The sequence below is a fragment of the Austrofundulus limnaeus genome, unplaced genomic scaffold (assembly GCF_001266775.1).
Source record: "Austrofundulus limnaeus strain Quisiro unplaced genomic scaffold, Austrofundulus_limnaeus-1.0 Scaffold304, whole genome shotgun sequence".
Taxonomy (NCBI): domain Eukaryota; kingdom Metazoa; phylum Chordata; class Actinopteri; order Cyprinodontiformes; family Rivulidae; genus Austrofundulus; species Austrofundulus limnaeus.
The window spans coordinates 183,195-189,690 of record NW_013952706.1 but is presented as its reverse complement, the minus strand read 5'-3'; positions in this window follow the sequence as shown (position 1 = coordinate 189,690).

Genomic DNA, 6,496 nt, shown 5'->3' with positions numbered 1-6,496 from the left:
TCCTCATTTCAATAAGGCGGTCCTCACCATTTTTTGTATCCATTTTCATTTGCACACCCAATCTTCCTACTGTAGATCACCCACAAATATGCCTACTTTTAGCACATGCAATTTTAGCACGCACTATTTGGAATCTTAGTAAATCAAGCAAAGACTTCATTAACAATTTGCCGAGCTTAGTGGAGACAAACCTACCATGATTTAGAAAAGGGAAATTGACAAGAACTATTTTGATTTTGGAGAATTAATAAAATCTGGCAAGATCACATTGACTGAAATTTTGTCAATGTTTATTAAGGTCAATTTGTAGTAGTGGCCTTGTTGAATCATACAGGCTCAAAATATTATCAGGTCTTGATGTAAATCCAGATTTTACTTCCTGTAAGTCTCACTAAAACTCCTCAAATGTTCACTCACCATCTTTACAGCATTTTCATTTTGACCTGCCACCAATGTGAAAATCGTTCCAGCTTCAGTGATTTCTCCTTTATCACCTCTCACTATTCTATTTGAAGCACTTGTTCTCTTGTCGCCCTTTCCTTTTTGTGCCATTCCTGACTCTTATTCATCTTTCTCTCTGTCTGTTGTTGCATTTTAACCATCTTATCTCATGGGAAGTTGTCCACATCAAAATGTTGCACTGCTGTCCAGATTGAGCCAACTGGCAAACAAAGGATAATTGGTTGTCATTGAAAACTCCCCTCTACTCTACATTGCCATTCTGTCAGGCAAAGAGCATGAATAAAAGGGAAGAGAAAAGGCTTGGAGCATGAAGCAGAACAACAGCAATGAGAGTCAGAAAACGTGAGTGCTGACATGCATATCAATGCAGCCCCTGCAAGGTAAACAATGACTCTCCATTAGCAGGCCAAGTTTTAATTAAGATGACGGTGGAGTAATTATTGCCCCTGACAGGGATGATTGAGCCAGGAAGTCCATGTTCTGATTAAAGCCCCCACCTGGATGCTTCCTGTCCTACAGAGGTAATGATGACATAACCTCTTGTTGTCAGAGCACTGAAGGACCTCTAATACTCTCAGTTCCTGTGTTTTTAAATTACTGCACTTCAGAATACCCAGATATAAATGAAAACAGGGCACAAATCCAGATTTACCAATTCTGAAAATTCCTAGTTTACATTCCCATTTACTGATAGTGGTTTTTTTTTCTTTCATCTTTTTCATGGGGATGGAGGGAACCAGCATATGTTTTCATCTGAAACTGCTGCAGCAGGTCTACCAGGCCACATATACCAGTTAACTTTACAGGTAGCTATGAATTCATTTTCTCTGACCCTTTCTGCACACAGATTTTAATCTTCCCATGCATGTCCTCACTTAACTACCTATGTCTCACTATTGGGCGAACATCAAAAATGCCAGTGTTAATTTAACACTAACAAAGTGTCTATAAGTGTCCACACTCGCTGGTGTTAAAATAACATTTGTGAAAGTGTTAAATTTTAACACCCATATTTTTGTTAATTTAACACCAACTAGTGTTTAATATTCAACAAGTCTTGGTGTCACATTAACATAAAAATAGTGTTAGTGTTAAAATACAGTGTTAAAAGTCACACCAGCCAGTGTTAAATATTCAACAATACAGGGTGTCACATTAACATTTCAGCAGTATTAAAATAAAGTGTTAAAAGTATCACCAGTGTATTATTATTATTATTATTTTTAACAAAGGAAATTATGGTGTTAAAAGGTTAACAGACACCACGAGGTGTCAATACAACATATATTTGACAGTGTAAATTTAACACTTAAAATCAATGTCAAACTCTTTGTAGTACTACTCAGTAGTTAGTAGAAAAATATAATGGAGTCACTCTTCACACACCAGGACAGACCTCTCACTCATGGTGTCGATTTTTGGCCAATAACACAAACTTAAATGTGAACAACTTGATCAAACTGAACAAGAAAACTAACCAGAACAACTAATTTTTACTCTCATGAACTTCTTTAATGGTCATAAACATACAAACATTTCATTTCTGCAAGATTTCTCTGCAAGGATTGCTAGGTAAATACAGGTCTGACTGACATGAGGTGGAAGAGGGCGGGGCTTTTCAGAATACTTCTTTCAACACTGCATGGTGTCATATAACAACACTGTTACGTGTTATATAATATGTAACTGTGGGCGGAGCTTATTTAACACTGTCCAGTGTTGAGACAACACTGAAGAAATCAACACTGTGAATTAACACCAACACTGGGTGTCAGTTTACTCAGAAAGTGTTAAAATAACACTAGAGGGAGTTAAATCAACACCCAAAGGTTTAACACTGAAATTTTAACACTTCTGTTTTTGCAGCTGTCAGAATAATGATGCATTACAAATGACTCAGAAATATGGGACAAAGCATGTCCCCATATTGACTTAAAATTGGTGGCCCAATTTTAACATCAAGTGTAGGACAATTTTGTATTTTAAGAGATGTTTTGCAATTCTAAATGTGCTACGGCTTCATTAAAGGTGTATGCCTAAATGGTCATTTGTCTCATTTATCTTTATGTGGCCCTGTGATGGATTTGCAACCAGTGCAAGATGCACTCCGCCTAATGCACGGTGACTTCTGGAAACAGGTGCTAGATCCTCACAACACAGAAAAGAAAAGCGAGTAAAGAAAACCTGATTCGACCAGATTGATCCATTTCCCTAAGCAATTGTTGCCTCGTGAAAAATACATGTTAAATGGAAACTTAAATAGCTGTATATGATGAGAGTGTAGGCCAGGGATCAGACTGGCTCATCATTTCAACCAGGGAGATTCAGAAAGAGAGGTTGCACTAATTGAACCTTTCTGAAATGACTCATGAGCAGATTTTTTATTGATAGCCAAGGATCTGAAGTCAAAATGATTTCTCTAGAAAGCTGAAATGAAAGGTTAAGCTATTCACAGCAATTCCTCTACGAAGTCATTTATTGATAGTTTGTTAAGCTTTAGACAGGAGAGAAAGAAACAGAGTGAAGAGGTGAGACTACACAGACATTTGAAGTTTGTGGTTGTTCCAGCCATCCTTGAAAAACTGCAGATGTTTTGATTTGAGGAATAAAGGTCAATCGTATGTACTTAAATTTATGAGTAATGTCAAACTTTTATTAGAATACTCCATTTTAATGTTAAGTTGAATGTGCTTGAGAACATGGTACTTTATGGTAAATACTTCACGTTGTGTGTGCTCCTTCCAGTTAAGTTCAATTTCTGTTTGGGCCTCTGGCTAAGACCATAAAGTGCCTCTTGGACATTCTTTCCTCCTTTGTCAGAACTAGCATGTGATGGCATTCCATATGTATTTACAGCTCCAAGAAAGCTGTTAAAAACTGTTGTGGCACGACTGTCGGTGGCAGGATTCAGGTAAACAACAAGGTGACTAGAGTCGTCAATACTCCTGGGAACAACAACTCGCCATCTGTACAGGCAACAAAAGATTATGTTGGATTAGCGCTGGTAGTAGTAACTGAGTTTTACAGTCAGACATACAAAGCAACTGCAAATCATAACTACTGCATCCTCAGTGTCCATCAGTTATTAGCAGGGTAAAGCTGGGCATACCAAGCCACATGGTCATGGTCTCCCTTTTAAGTGGGTGTCTTAGGGCAACAACTATTAATATTACACTTTATTTCCAGGCGCCTTTATGATACTCAAAGACACAATACAAATAAAATAAAAATACAGTACAAAACAAGAATTAAACAACAAAACATCACACATAACATAACTTGAATGTTACGCCTGTTTAGTCATAATCTCTTGAATTCCCTTTGCACTATAAAATGTGGAAAAACTCTGACTCATACTTTTAAACATCACTTGGAATTGTAATGCTAATTTTCTCTCTTAATTTCTAACATTAAAGTACTCTCAGACCACGAGCCCTCAAAACATCCTTTTTCTGAACAGTTATTCTTCAAGGTTCACATTTAACTATCCTGGTTTTAATTATGTACATATATTAAAAACAGGKACAAAGCTTTAACAAACATGTATGTCATTGTGTATTTTCTTAAATTATTTTTGAATGTTCAATGCAAACCAATGGTTTGACCCTCATGAAGCAAAGTGGCATAATTTCCTAAACCAAAACAATTTTGTTCCAAAGACAGAGAAGCTTTTCACCACATCATTCAAGGTCATTTAATTTGTTTCCCCCCCCAACACAAATCAATCACTGCAGCRTTTCTGTTGTGTATTTACTTTAAGAAAGAAGGTTTTTCTCTTTGTCCAGGCAGTACATTAACTGTTGTCATTGTTTTATCAAACAAGTAAGTCTGACTTTATAAGTTTATGGTTTCCGTTTATGTGTCACAAACTGTTAGGAGCTGGAAAGTGTGCATCAAATTTCCCTGCTGGTCTACAAGGCATTTTGCTTCTTGTGCTCGTCTTCTTGAAAAAGGATTAGGTCATAATTAAAACATGTAACTTAAACAGAACTGGGATTTTACCATGCATTTGTAATACATTTAACACTTAAAATTTCCTTTTAAAAGTTGACTTGTGTGTAATGTCTAGAGCATTCATTTAGTCCCCGTTTTATTTTGCATAGGAGTGCCAATCATCACTTTGTCATTACGTCACATGATGCCTACATGTTCAACAGCACCACCAGAAGCACATCTGTTAGTTTTACTGTGGATCTGAATACCTCAAGCATTCAAATAGCCCAACATCATCTTGTGTCCTAAAGTGATGATAAAATTTCCAGGACAAATCTAAACAGCTTATCAGCTGTCATGTTGCCGAACAACTCAGATACTCTACGAGAAATAAAAAATAAAACAAAAGATAATGTCTGATCAGTAGAAAACTTTGCACTGTTTCTTCAACAGACATGTTAGCTTACATTAGCATTTCGGTTTACACCACCAAATATATATTCACATATATAGGGCTATTTTACATGAAAAATACTTTGACAGCATAAAAATACAGATACCCTATTTGCCTAAAGTCTGGTTCACCACTGATGGCATATTTTACAGAGTAGATTTCAGACACTCATGTATTCTGCATTATAAGAGATTTAGAACAATAAATAGCAATCTGGAGAAGTGTTGTGAATTGGTGGTTATTAACACACATTCATTATTACTCTGATGATGCAATCTACGCATCCACCAAAGTAATATATTTTATGATTCAAAACTTTAAAAGTCTGGGTTAAAGACTTAATATATTTATTTACTTCACTATATGTTCATTTGAACACATAGCAGTATTTACTAATTTCCTTAAAGCTCCGAATGATTAAATTAACATTTGTTGTGTTCAATATATATCAGAAACAACACACCAATGTACTTACCCAATACCATAATCTGTCATCCGCTGGTGAACTGCTCTTTCACGAACACTAAAAATTCTGGCAATATCAATGATTGACAACCTCGTGAGCCAATACGATTCTAAGGCCTCAGCAGGCAACAAACATTCTGGTCTTCCAATTGTTTTTGTGTGGTACACAGACTTGTGCAAGCGACAAGCTATTTCCTCCAAAAATCTGGAGAACTAACGGGTCAGCTTAGTTACCTGTGTCTGCAGCTAACTGCATTAGCCTCTCAGTTAAAAAGTCTAAAAATAGTCATCACTGACTGGATTACTATTTACTAAAATAGCAACATGCCTTAATTCTTCTGCAATCGCCTGAGCCATCTCTGCAAGGACTTCACTTGCTTTTAGCACATGCATGCACAATGGATTTGCGCAACTTTGGCCCTTTAATTGGTCTATTAAAGGGCCAGTATTATGTGTTTCTCAGGCATATAGTTCAATTCTATACCAAAATAAAGTCACCTGCAGTTGTGATGAAAATGCTGTGTATATGTATAAATCAAAAATGTATTTGACTTCGCATCACAGCCGTTTCTAAACGTCTTGACGTTAGCCTCTGTCTCTTTAAGAACCTCCTACTGCTTCTGTCACGCCCTTTTCAGCATGTCATCACAACAGATTCATTCAGTTTACAACCGGTCTTAGGAGTGTTGTATTTTGTTATAATAATAATAAAAACGTAGCAACATTATACAATATCGGTTTTGGAAAATATCGACTCAGGATACGACGAAAATGTTAACTCAGGATACAACTGAACCCTACTTGAATAATCTCATGTTGGACCAGTAAGTACGTTTCTGAAGAACCAGAGCGAGTAGAGAGATGAAGTTTCAGCTTGGTAAGCTATCTCCCAGTCATCCTCATACACACATGTAATGATAGTAATATAATTTACAAATGCTAACTGTAGATTGTAGACGGACCAAACAACAGCAAGGTGAACAAAACATGAGTTGCTTTTCAGTTTACCTGGGCAGGTGACAACGATGTTTGTGTACTTCTTAGTGTTGGAATTACATAGATCTTCTTTTAGTGATAATCTTGTAATTAGTCCACTGCTAAATTCCCTTTTGTTCAGAAAGCTATCATCATCATCATCATCATCATCATCATCATCATCATCATCATCATCATCATCATCAT